Below are 20696 nucleotides of genomic sequence, written 5' to 3'. Positions count from 1 at the left end.
CTGGGGAGAACAAGGTCAATAGACATATTTTGCATTCAAGAAGCACAAGTTCTTGTTTTGGATGACATTGACTAAGAGCTAGGGAACGGATTTTGTTTCTAATTTGTCTTTTCATAATTTTGTTCATGGACTTCTTTGAAATCCATTGAAATATTTATTTCAGCATTTTGATCTTAGGTTAATACTATTTTGTTCTTTAAAATACTATCATTGAGCTTTGCGCAGTGGCACTATGGTAGCCAATGAGGTTTATCCGAGGCGCGATTATTGCTAATTAAAATACTATCATTGATTTTAAGGTTTAATATTGTAGTTTTTGTATAATTTCTTAAATATAGTTTCCAATAATACATTATGTGATAATTAATTGAATTTAAATTGAACCCTGGGGTCAAGTCCTGCATCAGGCTCCCTGCTCAGCGGGGAGCCTGCTTCTCCCTCTGCCCCTCCCCCCTGCTTGTGCGCGCTCTCTCTCTCTCAAATAAATAAATAAAATCTTTTTTAAAAAAATGGAAAAAATGGAAAAAACTTAAAAAAATAAATTTAATATAGTTGTACACTGTCAGACATAAAAGATATTTAAAGATTACTCAAAATTAGCAAAATATATTTTCATGTGTAAATTGATGTCAGAAATGTATTATAATGATTTATAATTGATAATTATATTTGTGATGAGTTTCCTTATGCAAAAAAATAATTATTTTTTTTTAAGATTTTATTTATTTATTTGAGAGAGAGAATGAGATAGAGAGAGAGAGCATGAGAGGGGGGAGGGTCAGAGAGAGAAGCAGACTCCCTGCTGAGCAGGGAGCCCGATGTGGGACTCGATTCCGGGACTCCAGGATCATGACCTGAGCCGAAGGCAGTCGCTTAACCAACTGAGCCACCCAGGCGCCCGCCAAAAAATAATTATTGAACACGTATGAGTCAGAAACTCTGGTAGGTGATTAAAATTCATCAGTGTACAGATAGATTAGTCTTTTTTCTTTAGCCTTTGCAAAGCTTCCTTTCGAAGAAAGTTTGGGAAAGGAAAATGAGGCTCAGAAAAAGAAAATTAAATAACAGAAGTATAATAAGTATGATGTGAGATTTACTGGGTGTTAACACTAGTAACCTCACATAAATATGGACAACAGAGAAGACATGGCACCAGGGATTTTTTCATGTGTTTCTGACTTTTGTTTGCTTTTTTTTCTAATGTGGTATTTACGAGAGGTGTGGGGTAGAGCTATTTAAATGGAAAAGATGCTTAATTTTAAAACAGTCATACCATATGTATCTTTGTGCCTTTTGAGGAATTGCACTTTTGTCATTTTTTTTATTCAACAAAAATGTATTAAATCTCTAGCAGGAAATGTAGTAGTAGGTAGATGGGTAGTAGAGGAAAATACATGGTATACCTTAATGCAATTTACAAAACAAAGGATTGCTTAAATTACTTTGTTTCAGTCTATGAATGCCTTGTATTCAGTAGATAATTATACAGGCATATGTTGGAATTGATCATATAAAATACTGCACTGAATAGAAAATTAAGGATAAACAAAATTATACTTTAGATAAGCATTTATCTTTATTTGGAGACAAAATTTGTGTCTTTTTATGTATTATTCAAATATTTTGTCTTGAAATACCTATCCTATGGTTTTCTAGCCTATAAATTAATGCTTATATGTATTTTTCTATTGCTTCAAGGATTTAGTAATAATCATCCTTCTTACTATGTTGATGCCTTTGTCATTTCTCAATGCGTGCATATTTTCATTTTAAATGTACAGAAATAAGGAGAGAAAAAAAAGGCCAGTGCCAATACTGAAGTTTTTAGACGTTTAAGTGTTAATTTGCAAACAGTGTAAATTTCTTATATATTCTACTTGATTAAAAATGATGCCTATATTCTTGAATAAACAAAGTAAACAAATAAAGAGGACTTGTCACCTGTAAGTGACAGAAAACAACTTCAAGGGCACACTCATGATGGGAACAGAAGTCAATATGATCTGATGGTCTCCCAATGAAATGCATGTGAAGTCCATACTAATTAGCTTGTAAATCAGACTAATACTTGAGTTTATTTGGGCCAGAAAGACTACCTACTGTCAAGCAATCAAGTACTACCCCTTTAATTGCAATTTATTCCAACAACTGCAATTTATTGATCCTAGCATACACTTACACCACAGCAGTATCATTATTTGACTTTATTTTAACAGCTCCAAAAGGTTAGAAAGTTAGAAACCACTGTGAAAGAAACCATTAAAAAGTTGAGTTGCTGACATTGCTTTACACTCTATGCCAAACAATGTTTACTATATGTGTGGAATTATTAAAAGGAGAAATAAAAAGGAACTTATATTCATTGGCACTTACTATGAACTAGTGCTTTCTTATAGCCAATATTACTTAATAATCACAAAACACACAGACAAAAACAAAGAAGATCAATATTGTGATTTGCATTTTACAGATAAGCTGCAGCTTGAAGACTTTAAGTACATTTCTCAGAACTATAATGTTAAAATGTTAAAACCATCTTTCTGACTCCAAAGCACATGTTTAATTTCTTGCATGATTTCTGGCAAAATTTTTGTACACCGTTCTATGATATTGTGGTCAACTTCAAACACTCTAAGTGATATTGAAAGTGCAGAGACAGCTTATCCACATGAGTTTTGTATCCAGTATGGTCTTTAAAACACAAAACATCAATATCTGATCACACATTTGTTAGCTGTATTACCTTGTATAAGCCAATACATGTTATTTATTTATTTACTTATTTAAGCATTAGAGTTGTGAAATTTCACTTTGGAATTTTCAGCTAATTAGATAATGTACCGAGCATGCTTGGTAAAATAACTTTTGTAGCTTCAAAGAATCCTTAGGAAATATTCAGTAGATATAAAGAGTGGTTTAAAGTTTGGCATTTTTCCCCTCTCCACCCCAAAATTAAAAAGGCCACCTGACCTAATTTTTGACAATTAAAAGTTATATATACTTAAGGTGTACAGCTTGATTATTTGATATATGTGTACACTGTGAAATATTCACCACCATCAAGCAGGTTAACAAATCCATCACCTTATATAGTGTGTGTGTGTGTGTGTGTGTGTGTGTGTGTTGAGAACACTTAAGATCTACCCTTTCAGCTAATTTCAAGTTTATAATACAGTATTGTTAACTATAGTCACGTTGGTGTATATTATATCTCCAAAAGTTATTTAAATTGCATAACTAAAACTGTGTATCCCTGGACCAGCATCTCCCATATCCCACTCCCTGATAACCACCATTCTGTTCTCTTTCTCTATGAATTTAACATTTTTGATTCCATGCGGTATTTGTCTTTCTGCATCTAGCTTATTTCACTGAGCTAATGTCATCAGGTTCATCCATTTTGTCACAAATGGCAAGATTTTCTCCTTTTTTAAGGCTGACTTATATTCCTCTGTGTGCACACACATGCACATGTATGTGTGTGTAATCACATTTTTTATCCATTCATCAGTAAACAGACATTTGGGAATGTAAATTGGCACATCAATTATAGAAAACATGGAAGTTACTCAAAAAATGGAACTACCTTATGATCCAGCAATCCCACTTTTGGATGTATATCCAAAGGATTTGAAATCAGTATCTTGAAGAGATATCTGCATTTTTCACAAGCAAAAATATGGAAACAACCTAAATGTTCCTCAACGGGTGAATGGATAGTGTAATTTTTTATACATACATTCTGAGTAGGCCTGAATTGACTGATGAGCTATCAAAATTCTTCATGTACCCTCTGTAAATCCTTGACTAGATTTAAGCCAGACTTAGTCTAGCCTACAGGAAGAGACTAAAAGGTGGAAGTCCTAAATTTTTTCTTTGTATCATCCAGAGTACTCTGCTTTTAATGCTTCCATTTTTGTCACTGCCATAAAATTTTATTCACAGGATATATAAACCAATAAATTGTAAAATGTTAACGAAATTATAAATCATGGATCTAGTCCAATGTCCTCATTTTTGCAGGTGAAGAAATGGAGAATCAAAGAAGTAAGGGACCTGTCTCAAAGTCACACTACTAGTAAGTAACATCTTGTAGATCTAGAATCAGATATCAGACTGTTTGACCTGCATTCTAGCCATTGCAGAATGATTTCTCATTTTAGATACAATGCTGAAAACTCTGTGTAAAACTGTTTCTGTCCTTGTTTATACCACTTTAGTCAGTGACATTAGTTGCATACCACCTTCAACTCTGCTATACACTTCAGAGGATACTTAGAAAGTGAGGTACAGGATGTTCTTTTTAAGAAGAAACAGTGTAGCTCGTGAGATGTTATAGCAAAAGAAAAAAGCTGGAATTCATCCTAAGGCATTCTATGTTCAAGGGCTTAATATAAATCTTTCCATTTAATCTTCACAAATATATTGTAATAGAGGTTGTTTTTTCCCTATTTTAGAAATAAACTAAGGCTCTAAGGTGGTTGATAGTTTGCCCGAGTATATAGAGCTGTTTAAAGTCGGAGCTAATTTCAAATCTAAATCTCTCTGACTTTAAAGATGCTCACTTTTGTACTATACAATTCTGTATTTAGACAGAAAACAAATAAAGGCACTGATCAATACAAATAGTACATGATTCCAAGCTAGTATGATATAACCAGTTGTATAATATACTGCATAGTTCTAGGCGCTAACAGAACATTAAATAGTGAAAGATCAGCTTGGTTGACACTGTAAAAAGATTGATATGCTCTTACTACAGACTCCCTCCTAGCAATGCTTTGAAAGCTTGCTGCTACAAAGATATTATAATATATATATATATATATATCTGTGAATGAGTGGAAAAATAGTGGTAACACATATATAATGACACTACCGGCAGAGATTGATAACTTGTCAAGATACAGTAGAATGCGGGTTTCAAAGAGGGAAAGTTTACTTTAGCTGTTGGGATATGAAAGAATTGCTGACCAAAGCATATGACATTTTGAGCTGGATGGGATGTAGATATGTGGAGTTGGATAAAATCATTTCCTTTCAAGAAGAGAATATGAGAAGCATGGAGGTGGAAATAAATAGAGACATTTGGCAATAGGGCATAGGCTAAAATCATAGAAAATGATAAGGAAGAATGAGACATTATTTCAAAAAGTAGGACTGAGATTCGTTGGTGGAAGTCTTTGAAGCCTGGTTTTAAAAATATATACTTTACTATATAAGCCATAAGTAGTCACTGAAGGTGTTGGACTTTTGTAATTATTTTTGTTTGTTTGTATAATCGGATCTGTATCTTGGGGAAAAAATGTGATAGCCTTATGTTGGATGGACTACATGGGTGAAAAATCAGAAGTGAGCAGACCAAATAGCAGGTGTTAAAATATGAGGGCAAACATCCCCACTTAATGTTTAACTATTAGAGAGAATAAGACATCTCCCCTCCCCAGCAGCCATAATCACTCAATTTCTATAGTCACTTTGAAGCAGAAGTATTACTGATCTCATGAACCATATCTTAAGGCAATTTTCCCTCAAAGAAACAAACAAAATTCCATAAATCCAATGTCCATTTTCCTCCCAAATGCCCCTTTTCTTGATATTTGTTAAATGAATAAATAGGTCCCTTTTCAATCCACATATCTACCTTGAAAATTCCTGTCACGTAAGGGAGAATATAGATGTCATGGGAGGTATTATTATTATTATTATATAATCATCATCATCATCATCATCATCATCCTGGAACCCTAACTCTTCCTAGAGGGGTCTTTCTCAGTGAAAACTTTCCATGTGCTTTGAGGATCCCTGTTTACCTAAAATTTGCACTTCAGATAAAGGAAGGGAAAAACTAAGGGATACTTGTTTATCTCCTGAGTGGCATAAACAAACTGGAAGTAGCTGTGTTATCCTAAAGCATTTTGCTGGGATAACAAAGGAGCAAAAACAATGAAAAAACCTTTATGGAAATTTTGAATCATTTAGCTTCTGAAAGGTCAACTGCTTGGTTTTAACACCCAGACTGGGTGGAAAGAGCCCTGAAAGCTCTCTGCCCTTGCACTAGATAAACAACACAGGACAACTCCTGCTCTTAATGAGGATTCCACTTTAAACCCACAGCACTCTCCTAATTTTAGAACCTTTCTTTTTCCGGGAATCATATGCATCCATTAATGAAGCTGAATAATACCATCCCAATAGCCTGCTGCTTCCTAACTATGATCTCTCAAGTAATGGCAATTGCCCTCTGAGCAATTTTTCTTCTTGCTCAGTTGCTTTCACACCCATGAAACTTTTTTTCAGATTATTTTTCCTTTTTTGCATTACATTTTTGACCCTGGGTCCTCTTTAAGAATGTGCTTCTTTGAATTTATATTAATTTGCCTTATAAGCAATATTTCTGCTAAATGTATCCCCTTTATATTGCATCTCTCTTCTGCTTTCTTAGAGAGAAAAAATATCCTTTTATCCTTTCCAAACATGGGCTATCCCTCTCAAAGGCAATGCCTTTGCCATTAAAGATATTTTTGCTAAACTGATACATATTAACATTTCCGAGCTTCTAAGAAAACAGCACTTTGATGTAGGGGCTATTCAAGTAAATTCTCTCTCTCTCTCTCTCTCTCTCTCTCTATATATATATATACATATATATATATATATATATATATATATATATATACGGTTTGACATTTTGTTTGGCCAAGTATTTGTAATGAAAAGGTGAGTTAAAGTTTTGGGTGAGAAAGAAAGTACTCCACCTTTATCTATAAAAGTAATGAAAGTCAGAATAGGGCAGCCTTGTGAGGGTTCGGTATGAGCACTGAATATCCATAGCACTGTGTCTGTCACACAGAAAAATTATTTGTTGAGTGAACACATGCATTATTCACTTGTAACTGTCAGTCCTTTTGTCTCTTTGTCTATTTGTGAAAGTAGTCTAGCAGATCAGTTAAAGACTGCATTGGTATGGATAGAAATCTAGTATTAGAATTCAGGCAGCTGTCTCAAGAATCAATCCTCTGTTTGCTGGGATGTCATTCATTAGCCAAAAAAGTGAGTTTGTGCAGACAGGACTGTAACACTTACTCTATAGGACCTCTGGTAGCCAACTGTGCTAGGACCTGGCAAGAAACACGGTGTTCGCAGCATTGTTTCCTGGTTATAACTATGGTAATGCTAGCAAGACCCAGTGGCATTCCATTTACAGTTTTCTTTTTATACATTCCAGATTGGTCTTTGGGCTAAAAAAAAAAAAAAATAGAGTGAGCTTCATATGATAGAGATGAAACTTACTTCATGACTTTTAATATCTGATATAGATAAATAAGGGAAAACATTTGCTTTGTTTCCCAAGAGGATAAATTAATAAATGCTATAGTACAATGAAAATTTTAAAGAAAAAAAGGATTGTTGAAAACATGTTTTAACGTAAAAATATCTTTATATTATGGGAGGTTGTTTGGCACAGAGATAAAGACCACAGATTCTGGGGAAACTTAATATGTGTAAATAATGGATTCCACCATTTATTATTTGTATAACCTTAGAGAGGTTTTCAAATGTTTCTGTGCTTCATTTTCTTCCACTGTAAAAACATGTACTTCATAGAGTTATTCTAAGTATTAAATAAGTTAATGCATTCAGTTTCTGACACGTAAGCATAGTAAGCTTTTGTTTTGAGTATTATTCAAGTTTGCTGACTTAGTATTATATTCATTACACCTGAAATTTTTGGTATCTTGAACTTTCCAAATTATAATGGAAAAGAAATAAATCATGAGTCCAAATATGAAGTCTTTTTTTATGTATAAGTTTGCAAGAGCACAAGTTCTGTATGTTAAAATATTATTAATTTGCTTAGTACATATTCAGTTAAACTCTGCCTCGTATTTCCCACATAAATTTCCTATTCAAATGCATAGTAAGTTGATAGATATGATTCTTTGGCACCAAGTCTAAATCCACTTGGAATGTGACACTAAGAAAAGTAAGCATGCTGCTTTGGTAGTTTATCTATATCTATAAATGTATAAATCTATATATCTATTTCTATTTCTAACCCTAACTTTTTCAAGATCTTTTCATTAAATTTTATTTGGAATTTATAATGAAATGCATACACATATATTGTGATATTGAAGGAGAAATTATGTTTTACAAATTGACATTAATTAAATTGACTTAAAATAATTTTAATAGAAAACTCCCCCCAACACACACACACACATTTAATAAACCAAATATGGACCACTGAGTTTTGAAACTATAAAATTGAAAGGATCTTTTGTTAAAAGGAATTATATATTCTAGCAAATTTCACTATATGCCTATTTTTGCCAGTGTTACACTTGGAAGCCAATTCATCTAGTCTGCTTTATCAAATGGCTCCCTAACTGTTTTTGAATATTGATCCTCTCTACTCCAAACCTCCCAAGCAGTTTGTTATTTCTTCATTGCACATCTGGAAACAGCTCATCTCTGTGTCTATACAGATGGCCTCCATAGAGATGGAAATTCCAAAGCACCAGTTGTCCTTTTCAGGCCCGTTCTAATACTACTTCCTTGATTTCATCGTTGGGACTCATCTCCCCTCCCATGATGCCTTGGTGTCTTGTTTCTGATACTGCTCTTATCAACAACAGCCCTATAGTTATTTGCCAACTGTTTTGGCCGGCTGCTAATGAAAATAAAACTTTCTTTTATTGTTTTTTTAAGACTTTGTTTCATTGTTTCTTTTATTGTTTTCTTGATTGTGATTTTGTTTAATCTTCCATCATCTAGAACACATACAAAGATTGTCTAGATCTAATTTTCTTAACTGATGGTGTGCCCATGACCACTGACCCCCGTTCTTCCTGTTAAGTTCTTGCTTGTGACTGAATTCTGGCCAGGGGAACATAGGCTAAGCTATGTATTCCACTTCCTGGCCCATTAAACTTCCCTTGCTTGATTCTCCATGTTTTTCCCCTCCGATGATGACTTTGGGAGTCATATAAAATCAGTGCTCTCCCAAAATACTTTTACTTTTTGTTTCCTCTTTCTTTTTTTTTTTTGTTTTTTTAAAGATTTTATTTATTTATTTGACAGAGAGAGAATGAGAGACAGAGAGCATGAGAGGGGTTAGGGTCAGAGGGAGAAGCAGACCCCCTGCCGAGCAGGGAGCCCGATGCGGGACTCGATCCAGGGACTCCAGGATCATGACCTGAGCCGAAGGCAGTCGCTTAACCAACTGAGCCACCCAGGCGCCCCTTGTTTCCTCTTTCTGACCACTTACTGATCTCCTTCCATCCACACTCTGGAATTCAGTCTTGGCTTTCACTTATTTTTGGCTTAATGTTGGCCAGAATTCTACTATATCCAGTGAACATCACCAACACTCATTTTAGTTACAGACACATACACAAAGAGTGGATAATACCCCACTAGCCTTATGCTGAGGGTTGCCTTTGTTTATTTGTGCTTACCTGTTTATATTTCCATGGAGTTTTTATATATAACTTTTATAACTTTCTCAAAAGTTAGTTTGCTTAGGAAGAGGGGCCTATACAATAATAAGCTCAAAAAAATTTTTTAAAGATTTTATTTATTTATTTGACAGAGAGAGAGACAGCGAGAGAGGGAACACAGGCAGGGGGAGAGTGAGAGGGAAAAGCAGGCTTCCTGCTGAGCAGGGAGCCCGATGCCAGGCTCGATCCCAGGACCCTGGGATCATGACCTGAGCCGAAGGCAGACGCTTAATGACTGAGTCACTCAGGCACCCTAAGCTAAAAAAATTTAAGTTACACTTTGAACCAAGCTGAGGCACCTGAGGTGAGGCTATTGGAAAGGGAAGAGACATTGAAACAAAAGTATTTGTGTCAGTACCTTAAAGAAGTTCCAGGTTCCTGGAAGAAAGAGAAGTAATACTAGATAAGTCTTGTAAAAAAAAAAAAAAAAAAAAAAAAAGTTTGAAAGCATTTTCTTCACAGGATGAGGGACAGTTACCTTTTAAAATTTGATTTAATATGTAGGTATATTGGCCTATTATAACCTTTTTTCATAGTCTTTGTTAACTAAATTGATGAACAACTTTCAGACCTTCTCCAATCTTTAGTTTATACTTACTTTTATGTACAATACTTAGCTTCAGCACCTTGCCCTCCAAAACACCCTTTTTTTTTTGTGAGTTTATTGAGCATATTTTCTCACCACATAAACTGTCCTGTTTAGAAATCCAGTATTTCATTTTATATGTTAAAGATGATAATAAGGAAGGTCTGGGTCAACTTTGTTATGATTTCTGTAAATTTGGTAAAAGGAGGGAAATTTTTTTGTAGTAACAGAAAATATAAATGTCCTGTATTTAATGCACTAGTTCAAATGATGATAAGGTAGCAAGGCTCATTCAAGTGCCCAGATTCAAGAGCTGATTACACAGTGTTTTGTTTTGGTGCAAATTAATGCTCAGAGACTGAGATTTGCCTTTGCCAATAGTATTTAACACAGGTTCACTGCAGGAATTTCACAAGCCAATAGCATGCAGAATAATGTCTCTTAATAAACGAATAAGGAAATAAAATACTCCAACCCAGTGGAATCAATCACACTATTGTTCCAGGCAAGGAAAAATGAAAGGAATGAAGTCCAAACTTAGTTGAGGTGTACCTTTATATGAGTTGGTACTCAGAAGAGGTGGCTAAACCAACTAGTAGTTGATATCCAGTTGCCAGTGCAAAGGTAAAAGTACCCTGTTGCTAGAGCACATTGCTGTTGATGGTCAAGTGGTTCTTCTTAATGCGGCCACTGGACAGCTTTCACCACTGCTTGTAAAAGAGTCACCTGCACTGTGGTAGGAACTGATTACCCTACAGTCTTCATAGAGCCATTTTAGATCAGCAAAGTTTAGCTTTGCCCACATTGAACATTCTTGAGTAGTCCTCACAAAATCCATGTGTATAGTCAAAATGTCTCCTTGCCACAATTGCTTCTTCCTATGTTTTTATTGCTAAGCCCCCAGTGGGACCCCTCAGCAGCTGAGCTACTGAGTTCTTACTGGTGAGGACAGATAAGATGATGACATCCTGACCCAATTTACTTCATTCTTATATCGAAACAGCTTAACTTCTAAAAACAACATTTTTTGGTCTTTGTCATAAATAAGTGAATTTGAAATCATGTCAAACCAATACACTCAACAATCCCAGACCTGGAGAAAGCAAACCTAAAATATGCAAGGGAAAGGATCAGACATTTATAATAGAGTTATGCTTCTTGCTATGATTTATTAGGAATAGCAAACTATTTGAGAGTAAACTTGACATAAAGAATGTAGAATTCCTAAGGCAAATGAAATTCCATTGACCTAAGGACAGACTGAATTGGAAGATAAACGATTTTAGCAAACTCCTTGCTGGGATTGAGTAATTTTCATAGGTATCCTAGTGCATGCCATGGAAATGGCAGACCTTAATTAGGTAGACTAATATCCCTTACGAAACTGTACCTTTTCTAACAGAAGTAAATATTATCTCTCTCCCAGCCTCTCCAAATCCCCACGCCCCTCAAAAATGAAATTAGAAAACAGCAGATTCCACTTCGTCAGGGCAGCCAATTAAATGGCTGAGGGTGTCTGTTTCTGTTTCCTTTTCAGAAACAATTGTATCATTAAATCGCTGAAATTGTAGTGTCAGCAGGAAATAGAGCAAATAGCTGCCAAAGGGAGAAAACATATGAACAATACAGCTCCTTTGATGTCTTCCTGCCCTCCTTCCCAGTGTCTATTGCTGAACAAGCTACAAACAAAATGTGAGGGAGCAAAGGCTTATGCATATGAGCCTGGATGGCTTCAACCTCCCTTGCTGAGAGGCTTGCTCACTGATTTCTTCCGCTCCCACTTGACACCTTAGGCAGACCTCACTAACTAATCAATGTTTCGAAACACAACTCCCAGTGCCCTGCCTCTGTTCCTCTCCAACTACTGTTCACTCGTGGAATTTACTCTCTCATCTTCTTTAAAAGGAAAGAAAAAATCATTCTTTTATTCATTCAACAATTTCCTATGGAGCTCCCACCTTGTACTAGGCACAAGTCCCACCTTGTGCTAGTTAAGATGTATCTGTGAACAAAACAGGCAAAATCCTTGCCTTTAAGGAGATTACTTGGAGGTATTAAAAAAATTAATTATATTCATCATAAATCTACCCATTATATGATTAGGTAAGGGAAAAGAGTTGGGGGATTACAGTTTTTAATCAGATAGTCAGAAGTTTGGGAGAAAGTGTTTCATGTTGTCCTCAGAGGCTTGTGGCATAGTAGTTAATAAAACAGACTCTTCTTACCAGACTGCTAGGGTTTCTAATCCATCCCACTCTGTCACTTATTAGTTACTTTGAGAAACTTAATTTTTTCTCCAGGTCTCAGTTTCCCCATCTCTAAAGTGAGGATCATGTTAATACCTATTGAGTCATACTGTATATAAAGGATTTATAACAGAATATGTAGAACATGTTACATCGTGCACATAGCAAGTACATAGTAAGTAGGAAGTGAATTTGGTTCTTTTTAAGTTCTGAGAAGGGGGTACGCCTCATTTTAGAGACATCTGCGTGTGAAAACTAAAGATGTTTCTTTTCTCCTTGCTAATCTGAACCTCAGTTGTATGACCAGGAAAATTAAGATAATTCCTACAATTTAGGGCCATTGTCAGGATTATAGGAAGGTTCATATTATATATTCATAGAAGATCCTTAATAAATATCATGCTCTCTTCTCTTCTAGACTCAGTCGAAATGCTTTGACATGTTCTCATATTATCTCAGTTAGTGAAAATCTTAAGTCTCCTGGTATCACTCATGGTACTTAACACATACTAGCTTGTGCTATATTGGATTTCCTCCCTTCTAAAACATCGTGGATAATTAGGAGCACACTGTCGATTTAATAGCAGCTTTTCAAGGGGAGAAAAGAAACACTCCCACATTAAAATACACCTATCAATTATATGATGTGCCCTGATTTTAAAGTGATTTAAATATGAAAAAATAAGTGATGTCAGAATCAAGGAAACGTGTTACTTTCTGTTTATGTCTCATTGCTGCTGCTGTGTGATTAACGACTCAGAAACTATGTAATTCTTTGTATCCTTCCCTTGGTTAACCCACTGCCTTGCACAATGAAAGAACTCAATAAATATTTCCTAGAGGATTGAATGGATGACTGCATATTTCTCCACACAAAGGAACTGATTTGAGTTTATACATGTCAAATGAAAGTGGATCTTGGTCTTTCAAGTAGGGGGTATTTCTTACTTCAAAACTGCCTAAAGACAGAAAGCATATAGTAAGGTAATTTTTTTAAAAAGCAAGTTATGCATGAAGAGCATTTAAATGTTTATTTCTGTTGATTTTATGATTGGTTAGGACTCTTTGTAAGTTAGAGAAACTCAATCGGACTAACGTTAGCAATAAAGCGGGGGTGGTTTCTATAAACATACAGGATTCTAGAAGCAGAATATAGAGCTCAAGAGCAGGAATGCAGGGCAACTCTGTTCCACTTCTAGCACCCGTTTGTTTATGAATCCTCTCTTGCTGCTAACAAACCACTCCTAGCTGAGTGGCATCAAACAGTCTGTGGGTCAGGAATTCAGAGAAAGTGCAGAGGGGGTGGTTTGCCTCTTCGACAGCTGAGGATAATTCAAATAGTTAGAGGCTAGCCTCTCTTCTTTAAACCCTCACTGACAGCCTCCTTCATGCTGGTCAGGCTGCTGCTGGTCGTCGTCCCAAGGCCATTCAAGCTTCTGTCACTGCTGGCCCGAAAGCCAATGCCACATGTTGTAGGTTTTCATTGTGATCGCATTCATCTTCTTCTATACTAATGTATGTGTCTTGACAGTCAGTGTTTGGTCAGAGAGGCAGAATCACTATGATGCTATAGAATAAGGGATTTATTACAGGGATCTTAAGGAATTATGGGAGCTAATGGGGACATTTCCACTAGACTGTTGCCTCTGTATCTGACGCTGAGCCTAAAGTGCTGTAAGCTGGTTGGGTTATTAGGTAGGTGACTGTGAAGTGGAAGAGAGCAAGGACAAACCAGGACCCATGAAGATGAACTGGAACTCCTGCCTGCCTCTCACCACCACCAATGTTGATGGTGCAGATGACCTGTAGAAGAAGTCAGCAAACTTCACCAAAGAGCCACACATACATTTAACGCCAACTCAGAGAAGCTGGCGGAGGAGAATCAGTGAAAGCTTAAGGGGTTGCATGCTTCAGCGCTGCCCTATCGCAGGAAGAGAATTAGGCAGGTGGGGGCAGGTACAAGCTGCCCCAGAGCCTGACATCCTACACCCACCTCTAAGGAGAAGAATATCTAACACTTCTCTACTTGCCATATCATGTACAAATTTCTCTTGTGGCCTAACTGGAAACCATTGTTGGACAGGAAAAATTTTCTTCTACAATTCAAGATTCTTTTGGCTGGTCTAAGAATTAAATTGACATGAGGCAGATTAACAAGAGAAAATCAAATTTAATTACATAAGCCCGTAAGAGTATGAGGCCCACAGGAAGTCAGGCAATTGAGGCTTACATGCCATGGAGCTAAGGAGAAGTAGGTAGGTGTTTGGGACTTCAAAGAGAAGGAAAACAATTCACAGGAAGATCTGGTAAACAAATGCTTGTTGGGCCATATGGAAATGATGGGATGTAGGGAGGAATTTTAACAGATTTTGCTGGGTCTCTCCCTGTCCAGCACACCTTGTTCCTATTACAGTTCTCTGTGGTGATAGCTCCCTTTTCTGGAACAAGTCCTCTATCTAAATTCATTTAGGCAGTTAGGGGGGAAGATCAAAGGTTCTTTCTGAGTCTTCTGTTTCTTAAAAATAATCAGCCTAAAATAATCCACATACCAAAGAGAGACATTTTGAAGTGGCATTTTGTTCCCCCACACCATACGATGGATAAAATTATGGGAAACAGTCCCAGCTCAGCTAAGGTGATGCAATAAAAGGCATCTCAAGGAATGTGCATCAGAAACCTTTAAAACATTTATTTCCATTGACCACATAATAAGATATTGAAGTTATAGAAACCCAATCTGGACAAAAGAACAAAACAAAACAAGATTGTTTTAAAGAGGGTTCTGAAGACTTCCATCTATGTGACATTTTGACATGACAAGGTTGGAAGACAATGGGGTGCCATAAACAAAAAGGAATTATCTTCTGCTTTTGAAGTTCTGATAAGTTGAACATCTGTCTTCATATTACCTCTCTCCCTATTGTAATTAAGTAATAATTCCTTTACTGAATAGAAGTGAATTTTTCCTTATACTTAGACCAAAACTTACAGAACATATAATCAAGTTTTTTCAAGCATAACATTTTAAAGCCTTAGCCCCAGCAAGTCATTCCAAGTCTCCTAGGAAAACTCTCCTGACAGTAGCTATGTTGACTTGATTCCAAGACATAAAGAGGCCTTATATAAGATAATACTTCTTCTCCTCTATACACTTGTCTAAATTACTAACATGTTCCTCTGGGCAGAGAGAAGTTTATATAGGTATGTGTGTTTGTGTATATACATATCTGTGTGTGAAGCAAATTTCATTTTATTTTTATTTTTTTAAAGATTTTTTTTATTTATTTGAGAAAGAGAGAGAGCCCAAGCAGGGGGAGGGGCAGAAGGAGAAGCTGACTCCCTGCACAGCAGGGAGCCAGACTCGGGGCTCAATCCCAGGACCCCAGGATCATGAACTGAGCTTAAGGCAGATGCTTAACCAACTGAGCCCCCCGGTGCCCCTTGTGTGATGTACATTTTTAAAAAAATGAGATTCTTTTACTCTCAAATCTTGAAAAAAATTATAAAAGTCTTCTCTTACTTCCCTTCTTCCCTTCACCTCTCTGTTTTTTATTTCTAACAATATATTGTGCAAAAGCATTTTAAAGTACCAGGTGTAATTCTATAGTCATCATCATGAAACACACAAAAATAAAAAGCTGAGTTTGTCTCAGTAACTTCAAAGATAGTATTCTGGAATGGCTCCAAGACACTGATTAAAATATTTGGCTCTCAGTATTCCTTAGGATTTCTTTTTTCTTTTTTTTTTTCCCCTAGTCTGTGTATGACCAATTAAATAAAGTGTTTCTTTTGCTGAGGGTTACTTTGGCTTTTTTTTTTAAGATTTTATTTATTTATTTTTTTGGAGAGAGAGAGAGGGAGAGAGCAGGGGGAGGGGCAGAGGAAGAGGGAGAGAGAGAATCTCAAGCAGATTCCGTGCTAAGTACAGAGCCCAGTGCCGGGCTTGATGCCATCACCACGAGATCATGACCTGAGTTGAAACCAAGAGCCAGACGTTTAACCCACTAAGCTACCCAGGCATCTGTAGGGTTCTTTTGCTTTTAAAATGGTAGCTAATCTACAGAAACAGAAAGCTTATGTAAGGTACTGTAGAGGTCCTTTACTTTTCTTGTCCATTCTAGTGGCAAGAAATTTTTATAATCAAAATTCCAGAAATTATGGTGGCAGTGTAATACGTTCCCTGTGGCAAGGACTTGAGTCATTCTTCCAAAAGATATCAAAGAGTGGGGCTGGGTGTTTGCAGGAGCCCTGAGACTATCACACAGTCCTCATAATGGGGCCTCTTGACAAGCTTGGTATTGGTTTGAGCCCTAGATGGTGATATATTGACATGAAGAACAGGAAAATGATTGATCACTTCCTTGTATATCTTTGCTCAGGAGGTTTGGAAAGGGGACTATTAGTCTCAAATAGTATATACTGTAAATCTCCTGAGGTTTTGCCAACGGAATGTTTTCCTTTCCTTCAAGCTTTAAGATATGCTTTAATACATAGTTAACTTACGCAAGAACTCTAGATTTTGTTATGTTTGCCCAGCAAGTGGTCTCTGGACTCATTGTCATGATATAGAGTATTCCAGAGATAGTGCAAAACTAGGAATTAATTTCATTAAATCTACCTAGTACATGTAAATTTAAGACCTGAAAGTAACTCCAGTTATTATAAATAATTAAGAAATGATAGAGAATGTGAACATTTTATATTCATTTATCTCACAGCCATGAGTTAGCTTACTGAGTGATGAATAATCTGTTTCCTTCAGATAAATCAACTTTCCTGATAATATTACTTTATTTTGGTGGAAGGAGTTACTTTAGTTCTTTAAAAGCCCAAAAGTATCTTTGATCTCTATCACCTACTGGACTGTGAAAATTAGGTAATAGTAATATGTTATCTTTATATATATATATATATATATATCTTAGTAATGTTTATATAACATACATAATGTATGTAATATATACATATGTGCATGTTTGTTTGTTTTCAATGCCTACTGAATTGCCTAGGAGAGAATCAGTACTTGACCAAATTAAACATTCTCTGCAACCATCACAAAACTCTGAACCTGGGTTTGTCAGTTGTGCAGATGCTTCATACCAGAGTGCTTATTAATGTTTTGAACTGCCATAGCTATATTGTATTCCAAAGGAATTTTATATTTCAGGAATGGACATTGCATTATAGAACTCATTTATTGATATTCCAGCTATAATCTAAAATGGGAGACTGGTCAGAATAAATTTTTAAATTAAAAAACAACTTAATATAGACTGCATATTTCCATTTATAAATATTATAGCATAAACAAACATATATATATATATATATATATATATATAAAAGAATATAAGTGATTTTCTTCTGATAATTTGCAAATAATTTTCTTCTTCAAAATTTCTACATTTCCTAAAGTTTCAAAAGTTATTGTGTTTTACTTTCATAATTAGTTTGCTAATAAAAACAAAATGTGAGGAGGTGGGAAGTAAGTTGTGAATTCTACTAAGGAATGGATATAAGCAAAGCCAACCTGAGCTGAAATAGTTTCAGTGATGTGAAGTTACATCTGTAATGATTAGTATATAAGTGAATAATTGGAAATTCAGGCTCTACAAAGAATACTTATTCCTTTAATACTAGGACCTCAATACTGTAGTTGAAAACTGGTTCTCTAAAAGATAAATACTGAGACCTGAAACAAAATCAACTTTTACAATAATAACAAAAATTCAACTTTTGGGATTTGGCTTTATTAACATATTTTATACTATCCCATATATTTTCATTATTTTATTACAAAGCTCTCTATTATGAGGGTACTTTGAACTTTGTTTAATTAATAAATCAATTTATTCACAAGAAGACCATCAAATAAATGCCTTATAAATGCAATATACTTAAGTCTCTAAGTATAATCAGATTTCTAAATTGCCAAGTCAGCATACAGAGCCTCATCCTTGGGCATTTTACAGCATTTTACAGAATTATTTTCAGCTTTTTATCAAGGAACACAAAAATTGCTGAATCTAGCTGATAGCTTTCCTCATTTGGACTAAGATTTTTGAAAATATTCCTATCAAACATGGAAGATTGCTTTTTAGTTGTGCTTTATATTTTAGCTTAGAGAAATGAAAAAAATTATAGAAAGAGAAGGCAGATATCTACCTTAGAATTAATCAGTGGATCAAAATCCAGGTTTGGATAAATTTTCTTTTTGCATATTCTTTTCTGATATTTTCTTCGGTGTGAAAATGAAATTACCTGAAGGCAGTTTCCATTTTTTGCTTAAAAAATTATCATATGCTAGTTTGTGGATTTCATTATTTGCTTTTCCCAGTTAACGTCATGAAAAAATATATTTAATATTTTATGAGAGTGGTCAATAGTATATCTAATGATCAATTTTTTACCCAGCTCAAATTCTTCCTTTAATCATTATTCTGAAAAATCAGGCAAGAATTAACTAATTATTACTAAATGTGAGATTAATTTCATGGATTGAGAAAAATTTATTCAGCTTGGAGTTTTGGTTGTTTCTAAAGGTTTGTTATTGTTTGGTGTATTAAAAAAAAACTATTTTGCAATGCCTCATTACTTTTCTTTGAGTTTCTTATAATAAAGTTTTCGAAGTAGCAAAGAATTTAAGCAATGTAAAAATAAATCAAGGGCGTTGTTTAGCAGTTTGTAATTCCCCATTTATTGATACCTCTCTCTTTTTAAATAATGGGGTAAACCTAACTTAGTGTTCTTTATGAAGATAGGATTAAACACTGCATATAATATAAAAAATAGTAAAGTAGCATGCATTTACTCTGAATTCATTTCCCAAAACACAACAACAAAAAATATGGCCAGAATAGAGATTTAAGTGCTGCATAAATATAACATAAACTTTTTTTTTTTTTTGATTATCTAATGTGTATTATCCCTGCATCTCAAAATGTGGCCAGGAGTATTACTGAGAGCATTAGCATCACCTAAGAGCTTGTTTGAAATTCAGAATCTCAGACCCCACTCCAGACCTACTGAAATAGAATCTGTGTTTCAACAAGACCCTCAAGTGATTTGATAAATATTCAAGTTTTGAGGAGCACTGCTCTAGAACACCTGTTTCTCCATTTTGCACTGTGTAATAGCTTGGGGACAAGGAAAGCATGCCTATTTGGAATCTAGAACCACTTTGGCCTAAGTAACTACTTTATCATAGAGTATCTAAATGACATGTCATTTAACTAATCTAAATCTCCTTCATAAAATGCGTTAATAACAATACCCACTACAAAATATTGTTATGAGCCTTATCTAAGTAAATTACAAAAAGGCATTTTGCATGTTAAGACTACAAATGCGTTAGTATAATTTGAAATTCAAGTTTTTCTCATTAAGTTAGACATTTTCCTGGTGAATTATTTCTAAGGTTTAGAGTAAACCACGTGCAAATTTCTGGTAGCAGATCTTGTAGGTGGTGAAGCAACAATATACACATAAAGCTTGAGGTACAAATGTTATGTTTCAAAATCAAATAATAGTCAAAGAGTCACTGAGTGCTTCTTTGAAGGCAGGAATTCCCAGAAAGGCTATCCTTGATCACAGCAAATTCTATCTCAGAAGATGTACTCCTTTTGGGGGAATATGAGGAACTTGGAGAGGTGGTTATAAAGTCATTGGGGTCATCTGACTAAACAGCCTGATCAGTTTAATCAACCACAGAATCGGTGGAGTGACATCTCCCTCAACAGAAACTCTTCATATCCATTTAATAGTGCTAATACTAACAATAAGAACAGCTTACCTATTGGCCCAACAGAAAAAATACCGTCTTTGAATTTTTTTCTTGCTATGAAGTCATACCCACTTGATTTTCATGGATTATTTTTTGCATTAAAAATGAATGGTATTTCATAAACCTGACATGGTAAAAATCATTGCTCAAACTACCATCAAGGAGACATTGTGAGAGATTTTAAAAATTCGGAATATTGATTTGAAAGTGTTGTTTTTGCTTTTTAAGCTAAGAGAAGGGGCTACCAGGGTATCTAATGACTGAATAGTCTTCCTATAAGGGATTGTGTATTGATAAAATCCCTTTGTGAATGCTGTATACTCTCTCATTAGAGAAGGGTCAGTCAATTCGCAGATTTATGGGAGGGCTCTCATACTTTACCCTAAAATTCTAGTAGGAAACTGAGAGAGGAGGCGTTATAATTTTTCAGGAGCTTACTCTGTTTATAGAAAGATGTGAATCAATATATCTACCCATTTAAATGTTTCTAGTTCTGCTAACTTAATTCAAAGAAAAGCAATCATCCAGTTTATTTTGAATTTCTTTTAAAAATTCGTGCAAGTACATTCTTAGGA

The 20696-nt window shown here is 35.2% G+C and overlaps 1 protein-coding gene and 1 pseudogene across 42 annotated transcripts in view; both read left to right on the top strand.

Moving 5' to 3' along the window:
- The window catches only part of PTPRD (protein tyrosine phosphatase receptor type D), a 2297676-nt gene that overhangs the window by 260186 nt on the left and 2016794 nt on the right, over positions 1–20696 (top strand). For 41 of the 42 annotated variants that reach the window (XM_078062257.1, XM_078062277.1, XM_078062267.1 and 38 more), the window contains exon 2: positions 4024–4078. The exons of the other annotated variant lie outside the window; for it this stretch is intronic. The gene's annotated coding sequence lies outside the window, so the exon portion shown is untranslated. The remainder of the gene's footprint in view (positions 1–4023; positions 4079–20696) is intronic. 42 annotated transcript variants of the gene reach the window in all.
- LOC118522839 (U4 spliceosomal RNA) lies at positions 214–346 on the top strand (annotated as a pseudogene).

The sequence above is a fragment of the Halichoerus grypus genome, chromosome 14 (assembly GCF_964656455.1).
Source record: "Halichoerus grypus chromosome 14, mHalGry1.hap1.1, whole genome shotgun sequence".
NCBI lineage: Eukaryota > Metazoa > Chordata > Mammalia > Carnivora > Phocidae > Halichoerus > Halichoerus grypus.
The sequence above is the reverse complement of the archived record's forward strand: the minus strand, read 5'-3'. Positions and strand labels throughout refer to the sequence as shown.